General features: G+C 41.4%; 1 protein-coding gene across 5 annotated transcripts in view; it reads right to left on the bottom strand.

Moving 5' to 3' along the window:
* P2RY6 (pyrimidinergic receptor P2Y6) overlaps nt 1-15524 on the bottom strand; it is a 57253-nt gene that overhangs the window by 12393 nt on the left and 29336 nt on the right. The window contains exon 1 of one of the 5 annotated variants that reach the window (XM_043999174.1): nt 3435-3481. The exons of the other annotated variants lie outside the window; for them this stretch is intronic. The gene's annotated coding sequence lies outside the window, so the exon portion shown is untranslated. Of the gene's footprint in view, nt 1-3434; nt 3482-15524 lie in introns of those variants that run through there. 5 annotated transcript variants of the gene reach the window in all.

Here is a 15524-nt window from a genome sequence, read left to right as displayed (position 1 = left end):
CTTAACCCCCATTGCCCCGCAAAAAAAAAAAGATGAAATAATTCTGGAGTTTAAGGAGTAGAGGAGTGACATGGTCAGACCAACAATGTATTAGGAAAAGTCACCTGGGGGATGGGCTGGAGAATGAAGAGACTTGAGGCAGGGTGACCAGTTAGACTAGGAGAGAGGTGATGAATGGTGTGTGCATGCATGCATGTGTGCCTGTATGTGTGAGTAAGTGGAAAGATAGGAATGCATTAGAAAGATAGTGGAGAGGTAGAATGGACAAGATTGGCAACTGATTGGATGGGGGCAGGGACGTGAAAGAGTAAAGATGATGTGAAAGTTTATAAAAATGGGCATGTGGAAGGATGATGGCGCCCTTGGCTTAAAGATAGGGAAGTCTGGGAAAACAGTGGGTTCTGGGTGAAAGATTAATGTATAGATCCATGATGAAGACTGAAACCCATTCATACCTGAATCACTTGTCCTGTATGGTCCAGAACCTAATCAAGGCCGATATTGAATGACTCTAAGACTAGTCCACTAGGTGTCGCTAGTCGTAAATTGACAATGCCTAGAGTTCTCACAGACCAAGACTGAGTTTTATCCCGTTTATGTATACTTCCAGGGATCAAGGCCATGGTGTCTTCATCAATTGGAAATGTCTCAAAACGGCTTTGATTTGATCCTACAACTCTTTTGGGAGCCAATGAACCACAGATCTCACGAATGCCAGGGCTTATCTAGTCCAAGTGTTTCATTTTACAATTGGGGAAACTAAGGCCCAGAGAGGGGAAGGGGTTTGCCTAAGGTAACATGGGAAGTCTCTGAGAGAACCTAGACTAGGATTCCAAAGCCATGATTCCCATCTGGGTTTTTTCCCCTCCCCCCCCCCCCACTATTCTAGGCTGCATTCCGGTAACCTGAACAGATTGTAGGTTTAGAATGGGATTAAGGAGGCTTTTTCAAGATGTCTAGGTCTGCAATTTGTGACCAAACAAGAGATAGAGAATATTGTGAAATGCAAAATGGATAATTTTAATTACATTAAATTAAAAAGGGTTTGTACAAACAGAAGCAATGCAGCCAAAATTAGAAGAGAGGCAGAAAGCTGGGAAACAATTGTTACAGCCAGTATTTCTGATAAAGGCCTCATTTCTAAAGAATATAGGGAACTAAATCAAATTTATAAGAATGCAAGTCATTCCCCAATTGAGAAATGGTCAAAGGATATGAACAGGCAGTTTTCAGATGAAGAAATCAAAGCTATCTATTGCCATATGAAAAAATGCTTTTAATCACTATTGATTAGAGAAATGCAAATTAAAACAACTCTGTGGTACCACCTCACACCTATCAGATTGGCCAATATGACAAAAAAGGAAAATAATAAATGTTGGAGAAGCTGTGGGACTAATGCATTGTTGGTGGACTTGTGAACTGATCCAGCCATTCTGGAGGGCAATTTGGAACTATGCCCAAAGGGCTATGGGACTGTGCATACCCTTTGACCCACTACTAGGTCTGTATCCCAAAGAGATCATAGAAAAGGGAAAAGGACCCACATGTACAAAAATATTTATAGCAGCTCTCTTTGTGGTGGTAAAGAACTGGAAATCGAAGGGATGCCCATCAATTGGGAAATGGCTGAACAAGTTGTGGTATATGAATGTAATGGAATACTATTGTGCTATATGAAATAATGAGCAAGCAGATTTCAAAAAAACTTGCAAAGACTTAAGTGGACTGATGCTGAGTGAAGTGAGCAGAACCAGGAGAACTTTGTACACAGTAAAAGCAACATTGTGTGATGATCAACTGTGATAGACTTGGCTCTTTACAATAGTGCAATAATCCAAGACAATTCCAAAGGACTCATGATGGAAAATGCTCTCCATAGCCAGAAAAAAGAACTGTGGGTTCTGAATGCAGATTGAACCATACCGTTTCTGCTTTTGGGTTTTTTTTTCTTTTTTGAGGTTTTTCTCTTTTGTTCTGATTCTTCTTTCACAACAAGACTAATGCAGAAATATGTTGAATGTGATTGTACATATATAACCTATATCAGATTGTTTTCTGTCTTGGGGCGGGGAAAGAAGGGTGGGAGAAAAATTTGGAAATAAAAATCTTATTAAAACAAATGTTGAAAACTATCTTTACATGTAACTGGAAAATAATAAAATACTTTTATGATTAAAAAAATAAAGTGCCAGCTTTAAAAAAAAAAAGATGTCTAGGTCTATCCCCATACCTGCTGTTCTCATGACACTGAAGTCAGCTAAGAACCCACAATGTCTTAAAAGCTACCTTCCTGCCCCCATGTCTATCATCCACCTTGTACCCCAAGACATATTTCATATCCTCTCTGTGACTCCTTTCTGGGCATAAAAAGATACAGATTTGTTGCTGCTGTCGTTCAGTTGCTTTGAGGGGAGTCTTGAAGGAGGCCAGAGAAGGCAGGAGGCAGAGGTGAGGCGAGGACTCCAGGCATGGAAGACAGCCAGACGAGAAAGAAGAATGATCCAGGGAAAGAGAAGATCAATTGCTACAGTGAGTGGCCCAGCCTCTAAGAACTGCAGAAGTCCAGACAAGGGGGAGACCACTGTGGTTTGGAGAGGAGCAAAGAGGGATTATTGGTAATATTCTAAGCAAAGGCACCAAGATGGGAATCATGGTAGAGTATAGAAAGCAGATTAGGAGTCTAGCCTCAACAATAAAGATATCTTTAATAAGGATAAATGTCTTTATACTTAGGTTAAAAAAGTCAATGTCACAAGACAAGACCCAGGAGGCATATCTGGATGTTAATTCCTGATGGTTTCCGTGGGCTGCATTCTCATCACATGAGCCAAGGGTATGTATGACACAATAGCCTAAAAGGTCAATGCAATCAGAGGCTGCAATAAGAGAGGTATAAACTTCCTGGACTTAGGAGGTCATGGTTCCACAGTCCTCTGCCCTGGTCAGACCACAGGTGGGACACTGCCTTCAGTTCTGGGCACCACATTTTAGCAAAGACAGCAATAAGCTGGAGAGGAGGGAGGACTCAGGACGTGATGATGGACTGTTGGTTCTTCTTGACCTCCTGCCCAAGACCTCACCAAGCGAAGAGCAAGTGGGTTGGAGGAGAGGCTGGGAGGGGGTCATGATAGCTATCATCAAGTGTCTGCTTAGAGGTTCTGCCCCCTGGGCTCCTGAAATCTCATCTTGGGCAGGAGAGGCTGGGGTTCAATTAGCCATGATCAAGAGAGCGGGGGAGCAGGTGAGAGAGAGCCAGAGGGCTGCCATTTAGCTTAGCTCAGCTCGTCTGGACCCTTCCTTCCTCTTCCTGCGCCCCCCTTCCCCAGGCCCGTGACTCTGTGGCCTTTGCTGCAATCTCTGTTCTTGTCTTTGCCTTCTCAGCATGACATGATTTCATGAGATTGTGAAAGCCAGCATTAACTGGACCCTACCTCCAGGGAAGAGGGGAATTCCCAGGGGCAGCAGAGCTGCCCTTTTCCCCCTTCCAGCTTGGCCGGACCATCAGGACTGAGGGACTGTAGGGAGGCCAGAAAAGCAGATGTTGGAGGAACAGAGGTTTATATAAACAGACACACACCCTGGCTCACGCACATGCAGTCACTCTCGGACTTTGGCCCCAGAGGCATGCAGAGCTGGTAGCAGTGCCAGGATCTGAATCCAGCTTGCCCAGCTGCCATCAGATCCAATACTCTTCCCACTCTATGAGCAAGCTTGAGTTTCTCTAAAATTTTGCTCAATCCTAATCTCTGTTGGCCCAAATGTTTGCCCCTCAGCAAATATCCCTGACCTTTTCCCATCTCTCTCTGCCCTCCTGGTATTCTGGCCAGGCTTACCTATGGGTGAAGGAGGGAAGGTCTTTTTCCCCAAAAAAGGTACAGCAATCACTCCCCATGGCAAAGTGGGAGAAGAAGGGTAAGGACCGGGCATAGCTCAAGACTGCTCAGGAATGCTTTAGGCTCAGAGATAGCCGAGACAAAGGGGAAGGAGCTCGTTTTTGCTGCTGCCTTCAACTCATTGTGAGACTTCAAACAAATCATTTCCTTTTCTTAAATCTTAGCTTCTCTGTTAACTGAGGGTGTTAGACTACTCCATAATCCCTCAAGGGGTACATCAATAGATTTCTGGGGGTTTATGACCTTGAATGGGAAAAAACCCTACACCTTTATTTCAATAGCAATGATTTCTTTTGTAATATTTTTTTTTAATTTTGTGTATTTAAAAACCTGATTCTGAGCAGAGTCTGTAAACTTCAGCAGACTGATTTTCAAAGGGGTCCAGGACCCCAAAGGGGTTACAAATCCTTGGGATGGTCTCTGACAAGGGAGTATTATGAGTCTTCTAAGGACTCTGCAAGAGTTTTTTTTTTTTTTCTTAGTCCTCCTACCCTGAAGGCCTTCCCTCTGAAATTACCTTCCATTTACCTGTATGTATTTTTTAATATCCCCAGGACTTAGCACAGCACCTGGCACATAGTAAATACTTAATATATTAGATTGTAAGCTCTTTGAGGACAGAGATTGTCTTTCTTTTTCATATTTGTATCCCTAGCACTTAGTACAATGCCCGGCACATAGTAGGCACTTAATAAATGCTTATCAGATTGAATTAATAAGTGTTTGTTGACTGCCTGACAGTCTGGCTCCAGCCGACCTTTACAGGCTTAAGTCACATGACTCCTCTTCACATACTACATAGTCCAACCAAATTGACCTGTTAGACAGTAAGATAACTTGGCGCTCCATCAGCCACCTCCATGTCATACTCACTTTCACTGCTTAGAATTCTTAGCTTCCTTCAAGGTTTAGTTCACCTACAGAAAGCTTTTCCTGATCCCCCTAATTGCTTGGGCTTTATCTCTGTTTCTCTTCCTCCTCCACTCCTTATCTTCTTTTTCCTTCTTCTCCCTCTCCTTCCTCTCCTTCTCCTCTCCCCCAGAATTTTCTTCCTTATCTCCTCCTTTTTCTCTTCTTCCTCGTCCTCTTTCTCTTCCCTTCTTCCTCTTCCTCCTTTCTTTCCCCTCCCCTTCCCAGTCCTTCCCATAATTTTCTCCTCCTTCACCTTCTCCTCCTCCTCCTCCTCCTCTTTCTCTTTCAATAATCCTGTATATACTTATCTGTTTGCTTGTGATCTCCCCGAGAAGGATGTAAGTTCTTACTGGGACTTACAAGGCAGACACAATTTCTTGTTTTGTCTTTGTAGCCTCAGCACCTACACAAAGTGGGCACTTAACACTGCTTATTGGATGAGACCACAAGCTGCCAGGTGAGCTGTCCTTCCTGATCCTGCCAGTGTCCCAGGGTTTCTGATTCCCCCCCCCTCCACTCCAGAAGCGAGGACCACTTTCTTGCCTCAGGTATAAAAGTTCATGGGTAGGGTTTCAAGTGCCAACCAACTTTTCCATCCTTGTTTCATATCATTTCCCTACCTATGCTCTATGTTCTAGTCCAGCTGCCCTAGTCGTTCCCAGAGCCCAGAAGTCCATCTACCACCTCTGTCCTGTAAGAAAATAATGGGGGGCAGCTAGATGGCACAGTGGATAGAGCACCGGTCCTGGAGTCAGGAGTACCTGAGTTCAAATCTGGCCTCAGACATTTAACACTTATTAGCTGTGTGACCCTGGGCAAGTCACTTAACCCCAATTGCCTCACACACACAAAAAAAGAATTTGTAATCCTTAAAGTGATATATAAATAATTGCCAGTTATGATGATTGTTGTTGTTATTATTCATTAATTCTATCTCAAAGTAGATTCAAATCTGCTCCCAAACTTGATGTGCCTGTGATTTTCTATAAGCCAAAGCCAGTGCCTGGAATTTGCTCCCTCCTCATCCCTGACTCTGAGAATCCTTATCTTCCTTTATGGTTCAAACTCAGGTGCCACCTCCTTCATGAAGCCTTCCCTGATCCATCCAGATGTCCCTGGCCCTCTCTCCTCCATTCATCTTGCACTATACTTATGTTATGTGCCTTTCCACCCATATTGTACAATATTCCCTGAATTCACAAACTCTATACTTCTGGCCTGGCCTTCTAGAGGTGCCCCATACATCATGTTCCATCCCCTCCTTCCACACCTTTGCACAGGCTGTTGTTCTCTATACCCAGAATGCACTTCCTCTTTGCCTCCACCTCTGAGAATCCTTGGTTTCTTTCAGGGTACAATTTAAGTATCACATCCTTTTTTCCTCCCCCCCACAGCTGTTAGTGTTTCCTGATAAAATGTATTTTATATTTATTTCAATTTTTTAAAATTGTCTATATTTATTTCAATTAACAAGCATTCATTATTTGTTGATACTTGAATAATTGTATACTTATATAAGGATATATGTAAGAGTGATTGTTGTACATTTATTTTGCATATATTTTGTGAATACTTATCTGAGTACATAATTTCCTTCCATTAGTGCACAAATTCCTTTGGGGAAGAAACATCCCTGCATTAGTATAGTGCTTGGCACATAGTTGTTCACTCATTTTTCAGTCATATCCAATTCTTTTTGACCCCATTTGGGGTTTTCTTGGCAAAGATACTGGAGTAGCTTTCCATTTCCTTCTCTGGTTCATTTTACAAACTGAGGCATACAGGGTTAAGTGACTTGCCCAGAGTCACACCACTAGGAAGTGTCTGAGGTTGGATTTGAACTCAGGAAGATGAGTCTTTCTGGCTCTAGGAGTAGTACTCTATGCACTGCTCTACCTAGGCTCTTATAAATTCTTGCTGAATGAGTGAATGAATGCATGAATCACCCCCAAACCCCAGTGGAACAGGAGTTCCTTGTGGGCAGACAATGCCTTAAACAGAGCAGCCTTTCAATAAAGGCTCATTGAAGGGAATTATTGAATTGAATTGAATCTTTGGATTGGGCTCTTGGAAAATTCCACCCCTTTGGGTTACATCCCTCTCTGGGTCCAAAGCTCTCTCTGAAGGAAGTGAATGGAGGCTGGAGAGGGTTCCAAAGCCTGGGGTTTGGAAACCCCAGAGAAGAAGACTTACGCGTCAATGTGCAGAGGCAAGGGAAGACTGAGTCACTACCTGGGCAGGAACTGACCCAGACAAAGGCAGGATTGGTAAGATATGGGAAAAGCTATTCTAACTTTGGAGGTCTTATCTGCTGGGAAACAAATCTGGGTACTGAAAAGTCCCCGTTTTGATTTGTACTGAGAGTGATACGGAGTGATAATGAGATGGGGATGAATTAACTTGGAAGTGTTCTCTTTGGTTTAGTCTAAGATATAACCCTAGGTCCATGTTGAGCCCCAAACCACCCTCTCTTGTCCCTGGGATATAATACAAACACTGTAAGCCCTTTATAATCTGGCTTTAACCCACTTTTTCAGTCTTATTTCATAGGACTTTCTTGTACTCTGTATTCCAGCCAGATTGACTTTTCCCCATACATAACTTTTCATTTCCCACCTCCAGATCTTTGTACATGTAGCCCCTATGCCTGGAATGCACATCTTTTGTGTCCCTGCCTCTAAGACTTTCCAGTTTCTTTCAACACTCAACTCAAGCGCCTCCTCTTTCATCAACTGAAGTGCCACATACTCCATGAAGTCATGAGGCATCTTTCCTTTTCCCTCCCAGTTGGTAGTACCCCCCATGAAATTACTTTGCATTTAATTTGTATGTATTTTGTATTTATTTCAATTAATCAATTGACAAACACTTATAAAGTACCTACTATGTGACAGACATGGTGGGAAATAAATGCAAAAGGGAGACAGTTCCTGCCCTCAAAGAACTTATATGCTACTAGAAGGCCTCAATATGTTTACAAATAATAAAATACAGGATACAAAAGAAAAAATTTCACAGTGATTAGGAGCACATTAATAAAGGGGGGAATCAGAAAAGGTCCTTTGGAGGATTTAGCATTTGAGCTGAGCCTTGAAGGGAGCAAGGTTTGGAAGGGGAAGAGGTGGGAGGGAGAGCAATCAAGGCATGGGAGGACAGTGGCAAAAGATGGCATGGCCTCTTTGGGCCACATGAGTGGACCAGATCATCTAGAATAGACATTCTTTTTTCTTTTTTGTGGGGCAGTGAGGGTTAAGTGACTTGCCCAGGGTCACACAGCTAGTAAGTGTCAAGTGTCTGAGGTCATATTTGAACCCAGGTCCTCCTGACTCCAGGGCTGGTGCTTTATCTACTGTGCCATTTAGCTGCCCCTTGAGAATAGACATTCTTAACATGGGGTCTGTAAACTTGTTTTTTAAAAAATATTTTCATAACTGTAGTTCAATATAATTGTTTTTCTTTTAACAAGCCTATGTATTTTATTTTATTCATTTAAAAACATTATTTAGAGATTGAGTGGCTTGAGTGGTGGCAGCCCAGGTGGGAGAGGGGTACAGGCTCACTGGAGCTATCAATCCAGCGAAACAAAAATTTTGTTTTCTGGTTGAAGAGCAAGTAGGCCTAGAGTTATTTTCAGACCAGAACACAGGCCAAGTGAGTGTAGAACCTGCCTATCCTTAAACTATACCAACCTGGGACCCCCTGAAGCTTGGGACAGTGCAGCCTAGAAGCAGTGCCCCAATTTAAGAAGGAATTAAAAGTCAAGTAAAAGGTGGGCAAGATGAGCAGACAGAGAAAGATGTGAACCATAGAAAGTTTCTTTAGTGACAGGGAAGATTGAGGTGCACCCTCAGAAGAAGATAGCAACATCAGGGCCCCTATATCCAAAACTTCCAAGAAAAATATAAATTGGTCTCAGGCCATAGAGGTACTTAAAAAGTAAGAGAGGTGGGGCAGCTGGGTGGCGTAGTGGATGGAACACCGGCCCTGGAGTCAGGAGGACCTGGGTTCAAGTCCGGCCTCAAACACTTGGCATTTACTGGCTGTGTGGCCCTGGGCAAGTCACTTAACCCCAATTGCCTCACCCCCCCCCAAAAAAAAAGTTAAAAAAAAAAGAAAGAAATTCTTATAAAAAAAAAAGTAAGAGAGGTAGAGGAAAAAATGAGAATGATGCAGGAAAGTCATGAGAAAAAAGTCAACAGCTTGAAAAGCCAAATGTAAAAGCTCTCTGAAGAAAATAACTGCCTGAGAATTAGGATTGAACAAATGGAAGCTAGTGACTTTATGAAAAACCAAAACACAATAAATCAAATCCAAATGAAGAAAAATAGAGAGCAATGTGAAATATCTTCTTGGAAAAACAGCTAACCTGGAAAATAGATCTAGGAGAGATAATTTGAAAATTATTGGACTACTTGAAAACCATAATCAAAACAAGAGCTTAGATATCATCTTCCAAGAGATTGTCAGGGAAAATTGCCTTGATATTCTAGAAACAGCAGGTTAAAAAAAAGATTGCGTGCATAGACTTCATAGACTTTGGGGTCCATGATTCTTTTTCTTTATTTTTTTTTAGTAAGGCAATTGGGGTTAAGTGACTTGCCCAGGGTCACACAGCTAGTAAGTGTTAAGTGTCTGAGGCCAGATTTGAACTCAGGTACTCCTGACTCCAGGGCTGGTGCTCTATCTACTGCGTTACCTAGCTGCCCCAGGGTCCATGATTCTAAGTTTAAGGACTGGTGGGTTAGAAAAGAGAGTTCATAAGGAGGAGTAATATGTAATTAGCCTGGAGAGATGGATTGGAGCTGGGCTACAGAAATGCCATAAGTCAAATAGACGAGTTGTGCTTTGACCTAAGAGTAACAGGGAGCCATGGAGACTTCTTTAGTTGAGGAGTGACATGGTCAGAGCTGTGCTTACGGGATTTCACTTTGGCTAGTGTGTGGAGGATGGACTGGAGAGAGAAGAGAAGGCTGCAGAGAGGTGGCCAATTGCGAGAATGATACAGGAAGTCAGATAGAATGTGGGGAGGGCTTGGACTAGGGTGCTTGTGGTATGAACCAAGATAAGGGAATGGAGGAGTGTATAAGTTATTCTTTCCTCCACCTCACTCCCAGAATGTAAGCTCAGTGATGGAGGTAACTTTTTGTTGTTGTTTTTAGTTTCTCGGTGCCTGGCACATAGTAGGTGCTTAATAAAGGTTTGTTGAGTGAATGAATGAATCATCTCAGATAGAGCCCTAACCTCAGACCAAGCCCTGATTTCATCCCTAAACAGACCCAGCCTGATCCTGACCTGGCCGTACTGTCGATCTTTTTCAAACCTACACAGACAGGATGTCCATCCCGGTTAGTATCCGTGTCTGTTATACTCGGTCTCTTAAAATTAATGAAACATACACAGAGATACAAAAATGGAGAAAACCTCTTCTTGTATGAGTTGGCCTTCTTCCTGAAAATGACCCTAGGCCCTTCTGGTCTCTGTGGTTTGGGGTGGCTCAGAGGAGTGAGGGGAGGGAGGAAGGACTTGTTTTCTCTTCTCTTTCTCAGTACCCACTTCTTCTTCTGTCATTGTAGCTCACCCAAATCTGTGCAAGGCGGGATGTCAGGGGAGGGAGAGAAGAGGAAGGGGGATCCCAGTAGGTCTGAGGGAATCAATAGGGAAGATTTCATTTCTCTGCAGATTTGAGTCTAGGAAAAGAATTAAGGGGGGCACAAGGTCTCTCATGGAAGAAAGTCTTAAAGCTATTCCCAGAGTGTGGCTAAGTCTTGCAATGGCTTTGTTCTGAGGAGAAGAGCTATGTCTCCCCCAGTGGTTATATCTTTAGACTAGGGGCTCCCTAAGGGCAGGAACTAATCTGGGGCTGACAGATGTCTGGACCAGAGTGTTTGACTGGTTTGGAATTATTAAGAGCTGAGTTCAACCTAGCCAGGTCAGAAGAGTAGGGTATCTGGTCATATTAGAAAAACAGGCAGCTTCTGCCTAAGAGACAAGACAAGTGACATGGTTTTGGATATAGGCAAATAGAGGGGGTTGACATGTAGATAACTTTCAGGACTTCAGTTAGGCACACCCTGCCTCAGCTCAGCCAGCCCAACTCAGCTCTTGTGGAGGGCCTCAGGAACAACAACTACAGCCTGAATTAGGTCCGCACTTTTCTTAGTCCTTTCTTGAATTGCTCACTCTTCATCAAGGATTTATAGCTAGCACTCATGCTTGCTCTCTCTCTCTCTCTCTCTCTTCTCTCTCCCTCTCCCTCTCTCCTCGCCTCTTTCCTCTCTCCCTCTCTCCCCCCTTACCTACCTCTCCTTTTCTCTTTCTCCTCTCTCTTCTTTCTTTTTCCTTTTTTCTCCTCTTTTCTTCCCTATATCCTCTCCTAGTATGTACTGAAAAACATCCTGGGGGAGGGATAAAGCAGAGAAAGATAACTTTAGACCAACATCACTAGAAAATGTTGATGTAAAAATTCTTAATAAATAGATATGTAAATAAGATTCACTAGGACCACATTGCATTCTTATTAGGGATATGAAAATGATTTGATATTAGAAAACAAATAATATAATTAATCATATTAAAAACAAAACTCCTTAAATAACATGATTATATCAATAGATAGGAAAAAAGGCCTTTGACAAAGTATAACACTCATTTATTCTAAAAATCTTATAAATCATTACTAAATGGACCATTTTCTATTATAATAAAAAGTATACATTTAAAGCCCCAAACTAGAATCTTCTGTAATGGGGAAACACTAGAAAACTTTACTTAATAATCCCAAGAATAATACAAGGATGTTTCTCTTTTTCACTAGTATTTGATATAGTCAAAGAAATGCTAACGATAGAAATAAGATGAGAGATAGAAATTAAAGACATAAACATTGGAAGAAAGGAGACAAAATTTTTCCTATTTGCAAATAGCAGGTTAGTTTTCTTGGAATACCCTAGGAAATCAGCAAAGAAGATCATTGAGAAAATAAAGTGCTACAGCAAATCTATAAAATAAAGCCACCAAAGTCATCAGCATTTGTATATAGCAATAACAAAATCCAGGAAGAGATAGTAGAAAGAGAAAAGAGTCCAGGGGCTGAAAGCCAGGAAACCTTTGTTGTAGTCTTGGATCTAGATTGGTTTACTGTGAGACCTTGGGCAAGTGACTTTCTCCTCTTGAAGCCTCAGTTTCATCCTTGGAAAAATGAGGAGATCAGATGCTCTCTAGGGTCACTTCTAGCTTTAACATTTTATATTCTAGCTGAGGCAGCCAGATGGTTAGTGAGGAAAATTATTTGTAAACTGTAAAAAAAAAAAAAAATCCACAAAGGAAAGACATTAAATGTGTAAAATTAGGGGATATTCAAGAACCTTTCAGCTCTAAATCTAGGACTAAATTAATCTCTCCAGTTTCTTCCTCTGGTGTGAAGTTCCCATGGGTTGCCTGATTCAAAGCCAAGGCTGGCCAGGAGCTCCCCACTAGACACTGAGCTGAAATCTCTTCCCAAGACTTACCTAGGTTCTCAACTCCTCTGGGTCTTCAACCTGAGAGGAAATACCTTGAGCCACCACTTTAATGGCAAGGTGAGATCCTCAACCTAGGGACTCCAGAGAAAGGAGAAATACAACCTCCTTTAGTCAAGGAGAGAGAAGGGTAGAGAGGAAATGTTCTTGTTGATAATAATCTTTTCCCTGCCCCACACATTTCGGCACTTAATCATCTACTGTCTATGGGGAAATGATTCCTCCCTTACTATTAGCATGAATTATATGTTATTTACTGTCTTTCTAAGCTATAATAAGAAGAATCCCTCTGCTAGGGGTGGGGGCCTTTACAGTGTGAAAAACGTTTTCTCAGCCTTTATGCCATTTAATAACAAGCTGTCATTTTCCAGTGCTTTATAGTTTACAAATAATAATCCTATGAAGATGCAAGTATTATTAAGCCCATTTTATGGATGGGGAACCTGAGATTCAGATGGGGGAAAAACTTGTCTAGAGTTAACAACAGTAAGAGATGATGTTGGGGACTTGAACCCAGATGAGATCATGCTTCCTTCTCCTGTGAAATTTCTTGCATACCCCTTCTCTTTTCAGTGAAACCTGATACATTGCAAAGCTAGGCACTATGGAAGGCAATGAAGACTTAGAAATGAATGACTTAAGAAGACAAAAAGCAGGGCAGGCGATGCCCAGTGTTTCATAGGAAGTGAGTGCTAGGAAAGAGGGCCAACAATAGTAATGTGGAGACAGCAGGTGCCTTTACCCTAATGGACAAAGTATGGGTAATAAAGTGAAATAGAGATTATAATGTAAAGAGATGAAAATTACCTCACATGTATCATAGAGTGTTGGTGGAAGGGGACTCAGGTCTAGATTATCACAATGGTAGAATGGGATTCAGGCCAACATTATAGTGTTGGCCAGATAGGATTCTGGACTAGGATATTGCAATTATGGGATGGGATTCAAATCTAGAATACAGCAATTTGAATGTATGGTATTTAAAAGGAATATACAAAGGCAGAATCAAGATGGAAGAGTAGAGGCAATAACCCAACTAAATTTTCCCAACATTCCCCTCCAAATAATTTTTTTTTTTGCAGGGCAATGAGGGTCAAGTGACTTGCCCAGGGTCACACCGCTAGTAAGTGTCAAGTATCTGGGCTGAATTTGAATTCAGGTCCTCCTGAATCTAAGCCACCTAGCAGCCCCCCAAACAACTTTTTAAAAATGTGTCAAATTGAAATCTGGAGTGGCAGAGCCAGCAAATGGTAAGACAATTTTCCAGTCCAAAACATTTTAAGAGATTGGTAGGAGAAGTCTGTGATATGGGGGTTGGGGCTGGTATGCTCTAGGGAGCATACCCAGTGGTAGGGCTTGGAGGTGGCAACAGTGGCAGTAGCAGCAGTCAGAGCTTTCAGCCCAGAAATGGTAAGGGGGGGTAGAAATTGGTCAGAAAGAGACTACAGAGGACCCTTTGTTGGCACTGGATGTTGGGCCTGGTGCTGCTTAGCAGAGAGAATCACTAGTGCTAGCAGCTACAGGAGAACGTGGCCCTTGCTGAGTTAAGATCAGAACACAGACCAGGAGAGCAATGATTACACTGTTCTCCACTGTTGGAAGCACCAAAAACTTGGAGACCCCCAGAACTAGCTCTGAAAATCACAGCATGAAAAAGTCTGAAGCTTGCAACAGTACTTCCTCACCCCTAGGTGAAAAGAGCCTGGTTTTAACATAAAGTTCAAAGTCAAGAAATAAGCTAGGGAAAAAAAAGAAAGAAAGAAATAGGCTAGGAAAATGAGTAAATAACAATACAAAAAAACCCCAAACAACAACTTGACCATAAAAAGTGACTATGGCAGGGAAGATCAAGATATAAATTCAGAAGACAACTGTGAAAACAGTTATAAGCAAAGCTTCAAAGAAAAGAATGCTAATTGGACACAAGCACAACAAGAATTCTTGGAAGATTAAAGAAAGAGCTAAGAGTGGCAGAGGAAAAAATGGAAAAGAAAAGAGCTATATAAGAAAATAATAAAAGAATTAACAACCTGGTAAAAGAGGCACAAAAAATACTTTTAAAAAAGCAACACTTTAAAAAACAGAATTGGTAAAATGATAAAAGAAGTACAAAAATTCCCTGAAGAAAAGAACTCCTTAAAAATTGGAATTGGGGGGCAGCTAGGTGTTGCAGTGGATAGAGCACCAGACCTGGAGTCAGGCGTACCTGAGTTCAAATCTGGCCTCAGACACTTAACACTTACTAGCTGTGTGACCCTGGGCAAGTCACTTAACCCCAACTGCCTCACTAAAAAAAAAATGGAATTGGACAAGTGGAAGCTAATGACTCCATGAGATACCGAGAAACAATAAACCAGGAAAATCTTGATTCCTTGACATGCCTGTCCTATGATCTGGTCATCTTTGGTTTTGCTTCTCACAGGAGAAACTTTTTCTGATTTATTCCTAGCCCATGTCAGGGAATATCTGGGTTCATATTCAGAGGAAGATACTGGAGCTTAAAAAGCCACTACTTTTTAAATGAGAAATGTCAAATGGTCCCAAGCACAAAAAAAGTTCTTGGAAGAACTTAAAATGCAATTTAAAAACCAAATAAGAGAGATCAAGGAAAAATTAGAAAAAAAAAAAGGAGCAATCCAAGAAAATCAAGAAAATTATGAAAAGAAACTCAACCAACTTGAAATAGAGAATGAAAAACTTAAGGAAGAAAATTATTCCTTGAGAGCTAGAATTTGTCAAAGGGAAGATAATGATGTTCTAAGACAACAGGAAATCATAAAATAAAAACAAAAGAATGAAAAAGTAGAAGAGAAAGTGAAACATCTCATCAGAAAACAACTGATAGGGAGAACAGATTGAGAAGAAATAATTTAATAATAATCAAACTCCCTGAAATTACAATTAAAAAAGAATCTTGATACAATGTTGTGATAAATTATCAAAGAAAAATGCTCTGAAGTCCTAGAATAAGAAGGCAAAGCAGAAATAGAAAAAATCCACTGACTATGCCCAAAGGGCTATAAAACTGTGCATACCCTTTGACCTAGCAATACCACTCTTATGTCTTTATCCCAAAGAGATCATAAAAAAGGGAAAAGGACCCACATGTACAAAAATATTTATAGCTGTTCTTTTTGTGGTGGCAAGGAATTGTAAATTGAGGGGATGCCTATCAATTGGGGAATTACTAAACAAGTTG

This window comes from Dromiciops gliroides, chromosome 3 (genome assembly GCF_019393635.1).
Source record: "Dromiciops gliroides isolate mDroGli1 chromosome 3, mDroGli1.pri, whole genome shotgun sequence".
In the NCBI taxonomy this organism is placed as follows: Eukaryota; Metazoa; Chordata; class Mammalia; order Microbiotheria; family Microbiotheriidae; genus Dromiciops; species Dromiciops gliroides.
This window is presented reverse-complemented; position numbering and strand designations above follow the sequence as displayed.